The following is a 14,693-nucleotide window of genomic DNA, read 5'->3' as shown; positions in this document are numbered from 1 at the left end:
CAGGAGCACAGGGGAGCACTACAGAGTGTCCAAGAGCATAAGGAGCACTGCAGAGTGTCCAGGAGCACAGGGGGAGAACTGAAGAGTGCCCAGGAGCATGAGTGAGCACTGAAGAGTGCCCGGGAGCATGAGTGAGCACTGAAGAGTGCCCGGGAGCACTACAGAGTGTCCAAGAGCATAAGGGGCACTGCAGAGTGCCCAGGAGCATGGGGGAGCACTACAGAGTGTCCAGGAGCACAGGGGGAGCACTACAGAGTGTCCAGAAACATAGGGAAGCACTACAGAGTACCCTGGAGCAGGGCTGGGGGGGGGGGTCAACTAAGCAATTAGCAACATGAGTTGGTTCTCCTAACTCTCAACAGTTACTTCCTTGACTTCACCTGCAACTTCTGAACATTAGATGTCTACATGTGCAAAGCCTACTACTGCCACACCCTCTCCGTGTTTTTCCCGATTGTCACAATAATCTTCAGGAGTAGCTAATTTTATTCCTCTTTGCCAATTATGAAATCGAGTCTAAGCTAGGAGATGCTGAGTCAGTAAGGTGCTTGCAGTGCAAGTGGGAATTTGATACCCAGAACCTACGTAAAACAATATAGAAATGGGAGGTGGAGACAGGAAAATCCCTGGGACATTCTGGCCAGTCTAGCCAATTGGCGAGTTCCAGGCCAATAACCAACTCTGTGTCAAAATAAGGTAGAGAGCAGTAAAGAGAAAAGGCATCCAGAGTTGACCTCTGACCTCCACATGCCTGCATCCACACAAGCACAGAGAAACTGAGGCTCACAGGTCTTAAGCCGTATATCCAGAGACATGGAATCAGAACAGACTGTGGGCCAGAGAAATCTCCATGTCTTCTTCTCTTCCCTCTATTCCTTCAGTTACCCAGGAGAAGAGTTATGGCCCTCCGGAGCCTGCCTGCTCCCAGAGCACTTCCCTAAACTTGAACTCATCTACCGTGATCAAGAGAAGTAATACCTATGAGCCACCCTGAGAGGACTATTACAGAGCATGTCCTGCCCCTCAGCACCAACTTGTCTACCTTGCTCAGCAACCAGAAGTTTCTCCCACAGGAGCAACACCCACTGCCTACCCTGTCTCCACACATTCTCTCCCGCTCCAAAACTGCCATTCCCATGAAATGAGAGTCTCATCCCAAGGTCCTCGCTGGTACCCTTCCTGTGGTCCTTGAGAGGCAGGCAAGGGATGCTTCTCCAGGTGATCTGCTCACTTTAGTGCCCTGCAGAGTCAGAAGTTAGCTGCTAGGATATGAGTGTTGAACTAGAACCCTGGGGTGGACACCCAGAGTAACCATGTGCACTCATAATGGCTTCCTTCCTACCAACTTACTAATGGACTTCGAGAAGATGATCCCAGCAGCTTGGCAGAGCAAGGGCAGAATCGTTTGCCACATGGTGGCTTTTGCCCAGGTTGGGTTTCATTCAAAGGAGGTCCAACCCACACCCCAAGGGACACATGCACACCAGGATAGCTATGAATGCACCCCAAAACAAAATGGATTGCAAAGTTACTTAAAATATTGATAATGCTTTTGACAAAAATTAGAAACTGGACTTAACAGTGCTCCCAGCGACGTTGCTATGAATGTGGCCCAGCATCACCAAAATGTGGACTACCCCTGAACCAAGGCTGAAGAGGTGGTTCAGGAGTTAAGAGCACTGGCTGCTCCTCCAGGAACATGGGATGATTCCCAGGACCCACATGGCGCTTTAAAACCAACCACCTGCAATCTCAAGCCAGGGGATCTGACTCTCTTCTGGCCTCTGGAGGCACCAGGCATACATGTAAGCAAAACACTCAAACACAGCAATTAAACTAAAATTTAAAGGGGAAGACACAAAGAGTGAAGGAATCTCTCTCTCTCTCTCTCTCTCTCTCTCTCTCTCTCTCTCTCTCTCTCTTTCTGTCTCTCTCTCTCTCTCTCTCTCTCTCTCTCTCTCTCTCTCTCTCACACACACACACACATACACACACACACACACACACACACACGGCGGGGGGAGAGAGGGAGAGAAAACTATACTGAAGTCTTGTTATCAAGGTTTCAATTTCATTTCAATATCTCTGTCTACAGGTCTTAGCCCAGCACAGGCAAGTGACATTTTGCAAAATAGAAAACATTGCCACCCATCACTCTCAGACAGGAGTCAGATTTCCATTGTAAATGTATTTTCAACAATAATCAAATGTAATCGCACAGCACTCTATGAGTGGTGGTGTTACTATTTCAATAGGGAGAACTATAATTTGAGTAAAAACCATCTTTTATTGCTAATAAAAATGCAATAGAGTTGAATATAATTAATACCCCAACTTTTCCTGGATGTGAGACATTTAGACCATAATATCTATCAAAATGTGAAGAAGAGGTAAGAAATCTTTATCTGCACTAGGATTCCTTACGGCCTTTTGCCATGACGGACAGATCTGTAACATACCGTGAACAAGAGAGTTGAAGACAAGAACACCATTCAGTGTATTTATCAAATGTCACTCTGCACTCTTGCCTCATAAATACTTAAGGATGTGAGAAGTCTGACAGGCAGATCCTATACCTGTTAAAGATGCCATAACAAGCTTATTGTGCAACTCGGGGCCATTAACCATGTTTTATCATTTTATCAGCTGCTCTGGGACAGTCAGACAGACTGAGAGTTAAGCCTGCTGGTCTCTCAGGAATTCAGATTTAAAATTAAAGGGGCTAAGGATGTGGTGGTAGAGTGCTTGCCTAGCATGCACAAAGCCCCAAGTTTGATCCCTGGCATCACATAAAACTATGGTGGTGCTGCAGATTCATAATCCGAGGATTCAGGAGGTAGAAGATGGAGAATAAGAATTTCAAGGTCATCCTTAGCTACCTAAGAATTTGTGGTCAGCCTGAGCTACCCAAAAGATGAAGATGGAGAGTTACCTCTTAGTTGGCAAAATGCTTGCCTTGCAAGAATGAGGACCTGCGTTCACTCCCCAGAACCTATATAAAATATAGTATATAGATAGACATATGTAAAACACTATATACATGGGTGTGATGGCACATGCTGTGATCCCAGAGCTGGAGAACTGGAGACTAGAGAGTCTCTTGGGCTTGCTGGCCAGCTGAGTCTATTTGGAGTATTCTAAGATAATGTAAGAGAGGTTGTCTCAAAAAACAATGTGGATAGCTCCATAGGAACAAACAACACCCTCAAGACCAATTTCTGGCCTCCCCATCCACACTCATGTATATGTACATCTGGATATAAGTGCACCTGCATGTGCACACACCTCTTAATATGTTTGAGTACTTGAGAGATTGCACATGTGCACATGCACACACACACACACACACACACACACACACACACACACACACACACACACACACCATATCATTTGTAAAGTATATGGAGGTAGTTGGGTTAGGCACTCACCTTGGAGCAGCAAATGGCAGCGGATGGATGAAATAAACAAGGTTTCTCTCTGCATAAGAGTCCTTGCCTGGCTAGCCACTGAACAAAATACCCAACTCTGAAAGTGGCTTGTCCTCCGAGTCCCCTGGCACGGTTACCTGACTACCGAAGAACAGAAGCCCAAGGGGAGTTTTTCAACTCCAAGGAGGCCTCATTAGGCCCTGCTCAGTGCCTTCCCAAAGGGTCTCATGCAAAGAGGAGTTACTCCTGCAGGAGGACTCCAGAAAGGTCAACAACTAACCAGTGAATGAGAATCTGAACAACAGTGACCTTTCAAAGGGGAGACGGATGCCGGGGGAGGCACAACATTAGGGGGTCTAGCCTGAAGTCTTCCGTGAATTAGAACATGCTTATATCTCTGTAGGTCAGTGTTGACAGGCTAGGGACATTTTATCACATGTGCTAAGTAGTTCCAGATCCTCCCCTGGAAAAAGTTAGGAAATACTATTGTAAAGTTATAGAACCAGGTGATACTTAGTTACAGACTTCTCTGCCGGCTCATCATTAAACAACTAAGATTCCAGTTTTACGGTCCTAAGCACATGGGGTTGTGTGTGGGCTGATGGTCTGTTTTTAGAGTGGAGGGTGGAGGTAGCACACTGGGGCTGTGCACAGTCCTTGTTCCAAAGCAGAAGCCGCACTGTCAGACTTTCTGGGAAAGTGCTGGCACCCTGTCGGAGCTCATGCAGCACAGTGAGCGCCAAGCGGATGCCTTCAGTAGTAGCTCAGTATTCCATCCCCCCACCCCCAAAAGTGTCCCGCGGAGTTTCCTGAACTTTAAAAAGTTAACTCTGAAATCAACAGGAAAGATCTAGAAAAACGCAAAAAAACAAAAATCGACGAAGGTCTGGACTTCTAACACAGGCTGCTTAAGGAGGAGGAAATCGCCCTGGGTCAACCAGCCAGCAGCAGCGGGGACCCTGAAGCCCAGAGAAATGCGGTAGTTACCTTGGCTGGCGCCCTGGCAGTCGCAGGCGTGGCTCATCGCTGCTCCTGGCTTTTCTGCTGGGGCTGCAGTGGGGACTTGCTCTGGATCGCGCAGGTGGAGACAGAGACAGCTAGGGACCAGGACAAGCCTGCCACTGCTCTGCCCGGCCACCCAGGCTGCAGTGCCCGCCTCCTGGGGCAGCCTGAGGCTCTCTAAGAAGACATAGCTTGAGCCAGGGCCAGCGTCCCTCCACCCTTTCTGGAAGGTGGGGACTAGGTGCCAGGGACCTGTCACTGGGACAGGCAGAGAAGCCCATCAGCCTCAGGGGAAGGTAGGGGCAGCAAGGCAGTGGGCCAGGTCCTGGTGGCCCTCCCAATGTCCACCCCCTCTTCTTTTCCTTCCTCCCACCCCATCCCCCTGTTTTTGTTTGTTCATTTGTTTGCTTGCTTGCTTTGATTCAGAGTCTGACTATGCCTGGCCCTGGAACTATGCAGCTCAGGTTGGCCGTAAACTCTCAGCAATCCTCCTGCCGCAGCCTCCCACTGACAGGAGTATAATAGCAACAGCTCTCTGGTGTAACTGCCTTGCAGCGTCTGATCTGGTAAATCAGACACAAGTCCCAAGGTAAATATGATACTGCTTGTTCCTGGTGCATTCTGGGAACCTATTTTAAGGCAGCTGCAGAGCCCATTCATTCGGGACTGTCCTGACATTTAAGAGTTGTACAAGTGAACCGTTTTTTTCTTCCCTGACTTCAACTTTTGCTGCTACAATGTCCCGAGTTTGGCCAGCAGTGTGTTCCAGACGGGGACTGTCTTAGCTGTCTGTCTCCTTGCTGGGACAACATACTGACAGAAGCAACAGAGGGGAGGCAGGGTTGACTTAGGCTCACAGTTCCAGGAGGGTACAGGTCTATCCTGGACGGGGAGGGAGAGGACAGCAGGAGCGTGAGGCAGCTGGTCACACTGTGTGCAGAGTCAGGAAGAGAAAAGGAACCAAGACTGCTGCTCAACTAGCTTTCTCCTTTTTATTTTTCCATGTGATGTCAGATGCAGACAGGGTTCAAGACCACAGCGCCCGGGATGGCACTGCCCACATTCAGGGTGGGTCTTTCCTCCTGGGTTAAACATCTCTGGAAACACCCTCAGACACACCTGGAAATATGTCTCCTAGTTGATACTACATCTAGTCAGGCAGACATGGAGATGAGCCATCACAGAAGTGAAGGGACAAAGTGACAGTGTCTTCCTTAGGGTTCCTATTGCTGTGAAGAGACCGTGACCACAGCAACTCTGATAAAGGAAAACATTTAATTGGGGTGGCTTATAGTTCAGAGGTTTAGTCCATTATCATCATGGCGGGAAGCAAGGCAGCATGCAGGCAGACATGGTACTAGAGAAGGAGCTGAGAGTTCTTACATCTTGACTCACAAGCAACAAGAAGTGGACTGTCACACTGGTGTGGCTTGAGCACATAGGAGACCTCAAATCCCACCACCACAGTGACACACTTCCTCAACAAGGCCACACCTCCTTATAGTGCCACTCCCTTTGGGGGCCATTTTCTTTCAAACCACTAGACAGATTAGAAAGATGTAATATTCACCTGGTCTTTAGATGAAATTTCGCTCTACAGTGTCTGCCTCCAAGCTCTTGGGCTTTCATCCTTGCCTTGTTCCATCTGTGGATTAATTTTAATCAGTGGTTACTTTTATTTTCATTTCTTTGTCATTCCTCCAACAAGCGTTTTGTTTAAAGTTGAATTCTCCTTGAAGCTTTTTAACTCAGACTGTGGGTGTGATAGGAAGCATCAGCTAATGTCACTTCAAGGCCTGCTGTGACAGCTACATGTGGAGCTACACTGGTAATTCAGTCTCAGATGGGCAAAGACAAAAAGCCTGCTTCGACTGGGAGCCCAGTGTCGTTCCCTATGAAATGTCACACCCTCCATCCTCCAGCAAGTGCTGCTACTCTGATTGTAGTGGAGTGCAATCTTGTACACCCAGAAAGGCTGACTGCATCTAATACACCAAGTCCACTTGCTGTGAGCAATGTTAAAGTAAGGTTTTAGGGAGATTCTGTGTATTTCTCAGATGGTTGCCCCTCTATAGTTGTACTGAGTTTCACTATAAAGAAAGGACTCAGTTTGCTAATAGAGGCATACGTAAGAATTTCTGGAGTTAAACTTGGTAACTCCATTGGAAAAAACTACTGAGGAGGGCCTGAGGTGTAGCTCAGTTGCTAGGTTATTAGCTAATGTGCAAGAAACCTTGGGTGTGATTCAGCAGCCAACATAGCTTAAACTTGGGGATGAGAGGCAGGTGGATCAGAAGTTCAAGGTTGTCCTAGATTATACAGAGAGTTGGGGACCAGTTTGGACAACATGAGACCCTGTCTGCATCTGACATCACATGGAAAAACAAATGCCACTCATTAGTCAGGGCATTTGAGAGAAGATATTGATATATTAAAAGGGATTGGCACTAAACATGATTCTTGGAGCCAGCAGACAATAGAGACAATTATTTATTCAAATGATGTTTAGGTATTCATTTGCTTAAAAAACAACAAAATAAAAACACTTAAAAACTGTTTAATATTTATTTTTCTTAATTATGTGCGTGCATGTGTGGGAGGGGTTATGAGCATGTGAGTTCAGTTGCCTGTGGAGGATGGGGTGTCAGATCTCCTGGAGATGGAGTTACAGGTAGTTGTAAACCACTTGACAAGGGTGCTGAGACTATACCTGAGCTTCCCTTGAAGAGAAGTGCATGCTTTTAACCTTTGAGCCATGTTTCCAGTCCCAAAAAACAAAACAAAATCCACTTTTATTATGATATGTATGGAGCTCCAGAATAAGACCTCCCATCCCCACCCGTTGAGTGTCTCTTCCTGGGATATGAGCAAATGTTCATTCACACCAGGAATGTCACTGGTGACAGAGTAAAGAAATGATTCCCAACAAGTTTAGATCAGTAACCAATTAATTTATTGTGTTTTACAGGAATATGAATGTGGGGTTACTTTCAGGAGGTTGGGGGGTTCAAAAAAACATCACTGAAAAGTTCACCCCAGCACAGATAACTCACAAAAGCTGCATCCCTGGGACTTCCTGCAGACTTGCAGGTAGCACAGGTGTCGTGGGAGGGTCTCCACTCCCCAACAGATGCACTGCCTCTACAAGCTTGAGGAGGGGGCCTTGTGAACTGTGTAAGTTTCAGGATCTTCCTGAGTCTTTGTAAGTCAGCTTATTCCCTGAGCCCTAACAGAATGTTTCAATTTAGAGCAAATAACAACACAGTACCACCATTGGCCATGACCTGTAAGAGTGGATCTTTCAGCAGGGAAGTCCATGAGTTAAGTGGCAAGATGGCATCTTAGATACCATGGTAGAATCATGTACAGTTCAGTAAAGTCAGACTGACTGAGTTGGCAGCTGCCAGTTATCAGAATGATTTAGGAATAAACTCTCAAACTAACCAAGAGTTCTTTGTTAAGTATCATTATCCACATCTAATGAATGCCATTGCTCAGCCAAGAGGCTCTCTGAAACAAAAAGTGATCACTAAAGAGAGGGAAAATATCCCACCAGACCAGGCTGTGGCCACACACTGTCCTGGACAAGTTCAGATATGTCTGTTTCTAGTTTACTGAGTAAAGCAGGACATGCAGTCAAACATGACAGGCACAATAGGAAGATAATGATATTTTTCCCTCAGAGAAGATTTTATAATCACCTAGGAGACACACCTATTAGAGTTTTCTGAAGGAGTTTCCAGAGAGACAACCTACCCTGAATGTACATGTTTGTGAATAAGAATTTAGTCTACCCTCCAGGCCATCTGGGAGAGGAAAGAATGGAAAAACTCTGAAGGAAGACATGAGAAGAGTATATTCATTATAGTTCTGCCTGCTGAGACAAAATACCCAACACAGAGCAATTTCAAGAAGAAGGAGTTTATTTGGCACACAGTTCAAGGTGGCACAGCCTGTAACAGTGAGAAGACATGATAGTAAGAGTGTGAGGAGGAAGTCACATTGCATCTGCAGGCAGGAAGCAGACAGAGATGAATGCGGGTGCTCAGCTCACTCATCCTTGTCACTCAGTCCATGACTCCAGCCCATGAGATGGTGTTGCTGAAATTCAGAGTGGTCCTTCTCTAACTAGTTAAATCTTTCTGGAAAGCCTCATAGACTCATCCAGAAGCATGTCTCCTACATGGTTGAAATCCAGTTGAAGAAGATTAACAATCACAAGAAAGTTCAGTGAAAATCAAGCCATGGTTTATCCTGGGAATAAATGCTGTCTTTGAAACTTATTGGAAAATTATCAAATTTAGTGAAGCCTCCATGGACAGAGAAAATAGTGTCTACCTCCTAGGGCTACAGTGGCAGAGTTTCATATCTTGATTTTCAGAATGTGGTTTACAGAACAGTTCTGTGATCACAAGAAATCCGGTAAAGCTAACTGAAAAGATTGGAAACATCATTTTAGAACCGTGCTGGGAGTACCTTAATGCTATTGAGGCCTTAGTCCTAACTACTGCTAGGGATACCCTGCACACCACAGATTCTAAGCAGTACCACTGCCTTCTACCCATTAGGAGCCAGAAGTAGCCTTGTTGACAACCACAGCCCTCTAGATGGGTAACCCTGCTGTGGGAAAGTTTTTCTGTATGCTGTGAATATATGTTGCTATTAACTGCCAGACATTTTACAAGACACAGAAAAGCAACTGATGAATTTTACCAAAATAGACAGAACAGTCTGTGGTGATATTTTATCTGTGTATCCCAATATAGCTTATCTGAGGATCAAAGGAAAAAGCCAGCCACTAAATTAAACATAGAAGTCAGGCAATGGTAGCACACATCTTTAATCCTAGCATTTGGGAGGCAGAGATCCATTCAGATCTCTGGGAGTTCAAGGCCACACTGGGGAACAGAGCCAGGCATGGTGACACATGCCTTTAATTCCAACACTAGTTAACCATAAAGCTCTGGAGGTCTGTACAGACAGACAGGAAATGACAGAGCTGTGCAGGAAGAGGGAGTGATGTAGCTGGGAGGAGAGAGGAAATGAGATGGCAGAACGGAAAGGTATATAGGTATGGGTATACAGGAAGTAGGTCTCTTTGGAGACTGAGGCATCTGTGAGGTGAGGTTGGCTGTGTTTCTTCCTATTCCTCTGATCTCTCAGGTTTTTACCCTAATATCTGGCTCTGGGTTTTTTTTTTTTTTTATTAATAAGACCATTTAGCAATTCATGTTACAACAGGCCTTAAAATTTCCTGCTTCACTGAAAAGTCCACCAGATACTCTAGGCCTGTAGGTTGAAGATGGATGCCCCACTGTTACAAAAGAATTTTGGAAGACTGTCCAGGCAGTCAGACGTCTCTGTCATTTATAGAATTTTGGAAGTAGCTTACAAATGCACTTCTTGTTTACTTAGGTAATTATATCCTTCTGGGGTCTTTGATGGAGTTGAAGTCTAGATGGTTATAATTATGGTTTTCCTTAGTTATAATAAAAGGTAAATTAGATATAAAACTTTAGATTCACAAAAATAGGATAAATGATAAATGTATTTTCTTTAATTTTGCCAAATACAAATAGAATAGATATTATAACTATAATTCTTTCTTGATAACTGTTTTGTTATATGTAATTTTACTGTTAGAGTTAAAACCTTCCTTTTTGATTAGACAGAATAGGGGAAGTGCTGTGGGATGGTCTTTCTGTATGCTGTCAATATGTGTTGCTGCTATTGGTTAATAAAGAAGCTGTTTTGACCTATGGTAAGGCAGGATAAGAGTCAGGCAAGAAATCCAAGAGAGATACAAGGAGAGGAGGGAGGAGTCATGGCAGATACCATCCAGGTGCCCAAGAAACAAGATGCTATCAGACCAGTAATGCCATGACCTTGTGGCAAAATATAGACTAATAGAAATGGCACACACAGAGATGGTGCTAGCTAGAAGGCAGAATATGGGGGGTTGTAGCTTGAGTTTTCCTGCCTGGCCAACAGTCAGGACAAATCTCTGTCACCCACCAGTCCCACAGCCACTCAGACCCGACCAAGTAAACACAGAGACTTATATTGCTTACAAACTGTATGGCCGTGACAGGCTTCTTGCTAACTGTTCTTACAGCTTAAATTAATCCATTTCTATAAATCTATACCTTGTCACATGGCTTGTGGCTTACCGGTATCTTCACATGCTGTTTCTCATCATGGCGGCTGGCAGTGTCTCTCCAACTCAGCCTTCTACTTCCCAGCTTTATTCTCCTCCTTGTCCCGCCTATACTTCCTGCCTAGCCAATGGCCAATCAGTGTTTTATTTATTGACCAATCAGCAACACATTTGCCATACAGAACATCCCACAGCAGGGGATAAGGAGGGAACTTAGCAACTGGGAAAGTGGAGGTGGCAAGGGTGGTCTGTCCATTCAGAACTGGCTGCAAGAGTTAAGGCAAGAGTCAGATGAGGACCTTAAGTAAGGGAACTACAGCGTTTCATTTTCATCACAACTTTGGAACTCAAAGCATCTTAAGCACATATGTAGGAAGAAGGAAGAGCCTACTGAAAAGAGAGGTTGAAAATTCAGAAAAGGGAATTCTCTGTGTCCTGCCCAAGTAAAGCAGTTCAATCTCGGTGGAGCTATGAGAGGGATATTAGCTTTAAAGGATAACTCAGAGAAACCTCGTATTTCTCTGGATTGGTCGTTCTGAGCAAGATGCATGCATGCCCATACTCCTTATTTCCCAGCGGAATCCAGAAGCCTCCCTAGAACCAGTCAAGCCAGCATCTTTGAGAAGCATTGTAATCCAGCACTCTGGGGCTACTATGTGACAGAGATGTGAGGTAACATGGAAAAAAAAAACTGACTTCTGGGCCAAATGTCCTGGGCTTAACTTCCATATCTGCCACTAACAAGGTGGCTAGGGCACAAAATGCTTAGGAAATCCATGCACTGTCTTTCTGTCCCAGTTTTTCTCTGAAAAAAAAAAAAATGGAGATGAAAGTATATGCCTCCGTGGTATATTGGTGAGAGATAACTTTTGAGACACTGATCCATCATCTGGGGTATATTTATGGCATTGCTGGTACTTCCTTTATTAGCTTCAAAACTAACATTACAAAAACTGAAAACAGGGGCTGTAAAAATGGCTCAGCAGTTAGGAGTGCATATTGCTCTTCCAAAGTTCCCAGCGCCCACATCGGGTACCTCAAAACACCTGTAGCTCCAGCTCCAGGGAATCCATCTCTTGCCTCCATGAATACCTATACTCATACACACAAACCCAAACACACACACACACACACACACACACACACACACACACACACACACACACACACACACACTAAATTTTTAAGTATAATTTTTAAATGAAAGAAATAAAACCTTAGATCGGGTCAGCAGACTAAATATTTTCTTCCAATGGTGCAGTGGTTTTACAGTTTCACTTTCAGCACATAGCACAGAGGATGGTTAAAAATTAATTGGTAAAATTAGACAGTCCTAAGCATCTGTATTGGGTATCACATATATGAGTCTCATGTACTGATCTGTGATTTTTCTGTGCAATTTTTTATTAACTTGCAATGAGCATTGGCATTCAATTGTATTTGTATTTTTGTTTCATTATGTTTTCAAAGCATTATGGTGCCAACACCATGACCAGAATCAACTAAGGGGAGAAAAGGGTTTATTTCAGCTTAGAGGTCACAGTTGATTACCGAGAAATGCCAGGGAAATGATGGAAAGCAGGCCATAAAACTCAATTTAAGGGCTAAAATGAAATTTTTAATCTTGGACTGAAGAGATGACTCAATTAGTAAAGTGCTTGCTATGTGGTCATGAGGAATGAGTTTGAATTCCTGTCACGCTGGTCAAAAGCCAGGTGTGACAGCACATACTTGGAATCTAAGGCTGTGAAGGTAGAAACAAGTGCCCGCTGGAGCTTGCTGACCGGCCCAGTCAGATGAGTCAGTGGGCTTCAGGCCAAGTGGAACACCCTTTCTCAGGAAATAAGGTAACAAGTGATTGAAGGAGTTCTCCAACATCAATCTCTAGTCTACACGCACACACTCACACACAATGCTCACACAAGTGGCCTTCCTGTCAGGACCCTGAGTGGTCAGCTTGTCAATTTTATAGCCTCCATAACCATATATGTACTTAAGAATAGGCCCATCAAAGCTCTCCCAGCCATATCTTTATTGGTGATTTCATCTTATAGTTGTGTGCTAAGCAAAGCCTAGTCAGTTGTAACTGGCAGATTGAGTGATGTACTCATCAAGACATGTAATGTTGCTGAGTGGTGAAAATCTGAAAAGTAATATTATTAATTGATAAGAACTTTTATTTGACATTACCTCGAAGTCATACCTTGAGGTAATAGGAAAGCAAGGCCCCCTACACTGTGGCAGATAGGGAAGCACCCTGTGTCCTCCTCTTCACCCCAATCTTGGGGCTCACATATTTGGTGTTCCATCAAAAGAGCAGTTTCTGTACGTTAAAAGTGAAGGAAGTGTCTATCTAAATGATGGAGATGGGTGAGATAGTCTTAACTGGCCAGTAAGGCAGTGAAGCTATTCATCCACTGCTCAGCCATAGCCTCATGTAACCTCTACACACTTGAGATGTGCCTGCAATACTAGGTGCCAGCAAGGTACTATGAGAATATGCAAAATATCTCACTAATGTTTTAAATACACTTGTTGAAGTAATAGGCTTTTTTAACATACTGGATTGAGTGCAATGTGACTGGTATTTTTTTTGAAAATCAATAGTAAATTATAAAAGACTGTGCTGTGCCCTCTAGGCTTTTTGAATGAGAAGCTAGACTTCTTGTCGTGCACACATGTCATCTTCCTCCCTGGAAATAGGATTTTCTGTGAGAGGCATGCCTCATCTACTCTGCTGGCTCCCTAAGAGCCCTTCTCCATCTTTCTCTATTTTGCTCAATGCTCCAAACACTACTGAATGTGGATGCTGTCTCCAGTTCTCAGTTTATCTCTGTTAACATTTGAGTGAGGGTCTGTCTGGGATGGAGGATCGATGGTCTCCAAAGGTTCTCCTTGGGGTCACCCTGAACTTTCTTGGCTCCATGACAAGAAGTGGAGGCTCCTAAAAACATGGGAGACTCTCCTGGGATCTTTTGACTTTGTAGGCTGTCCTTCACCTGATGCCATTGGTCCAGGAACATTGGCAGCCTATACTTTTGTGACTATCTCTTGTGGCTGCTTAGGTCCCCTGACTATATTTCTATAATGAGTCCCTTTGTAAATCCTTAAATTGTCCTCATTTAAATGCTCTGTCTGTTTGCTTTCTGGTTCTCAAAGGAGAAGATTGCAAAAGGATCACCACCATCCCACACAGGGCAGAACCAGTATAAGTGGTTAATTCCAATTGCTCTAAACCATCCTTGTAATCTCAATATTTATGGGTAATCACTAGGTTTCCCTAGAACTTAGAAACTCTGATAAATATGAGAGGAAATCTGGTGAAGGATTTCCCACTTTTGCTGCTGATGTTTGGTTGGTCTGGAGGTAAAAGTAAGAGGATCAGAAATTCAACTTCATTCTCAGTTTCATAGTGAGTTCAAGGCCAGCCAGGGCTACATGAGACCCTGTCTGTAAAGCAAATCAAAACAAAAGAGCTACATACATTAGCTGAATATAGTGGTTTATGCCTGTAATCCTACTAGTGGGGAAGCCAATGCTGAAAGGTAGTGCCATGAGTCTGAAGCTAGCCTGGGCTACATAGTGGGACCTGCCTCAAAAACAGGAAAAAGAAGTAAAGAATGAACAAAAGGAAGGTAGGAAGAAGAGAAAAGAAAAAGGAAATATATATTATATATATATATAATATATATATATATAATTTCATATATACAAGTGAGTCTAGAATTTTCCCTAGGTAAGAAGCAATAACTAATGGGCATTTTAGATGTTTTGAGTTTATAAAAATATTGGCTCTTATCGTAACATGAAATTGAGAAACCCAAGATGATACTGGGACATGTTATTCCTGTGGGGAAATTAAACAATAAGAATCTACTCCCTTTGGAATGCAGTCAACAAAGGGACAAAATAGATTGCATTCAAAACTGTCAATGGTGGGGCTGGAGAAATGGCTCAGCGGTTAAGAGCACTGGCTGCTCTTCCAGAGGACCCGGGTTCAATTCCCAGCACCCACATGGCAGCTCACAACTGTCTGTAGCTCCAGCTCTAGGGAATCTGACACTCTCACACCAATGCACATAAAATAAAGTTAAATAAATTAA

This window comes from Peromyscus californicus, unplaced genomic scaffold, assembly GCF_007827085.1.
Source record: "Peromyscus californicus insignis strain IS unplaced genomic scaffold, ASM782708v3 Scaffold_11__1_contigs__length_118956290, whole genome shotgun sequence".
In the NCBI taxonomy this organism is placed as follows: domain Eukaryota; kingdom Metazoa; phylum Chordata; class Mammalia; order Rodentia; family Cricetidae; genus Peromyscus; species Peromyscus californicus.
Note: the sequence above shows the minus strand (reverse complement) of the source record.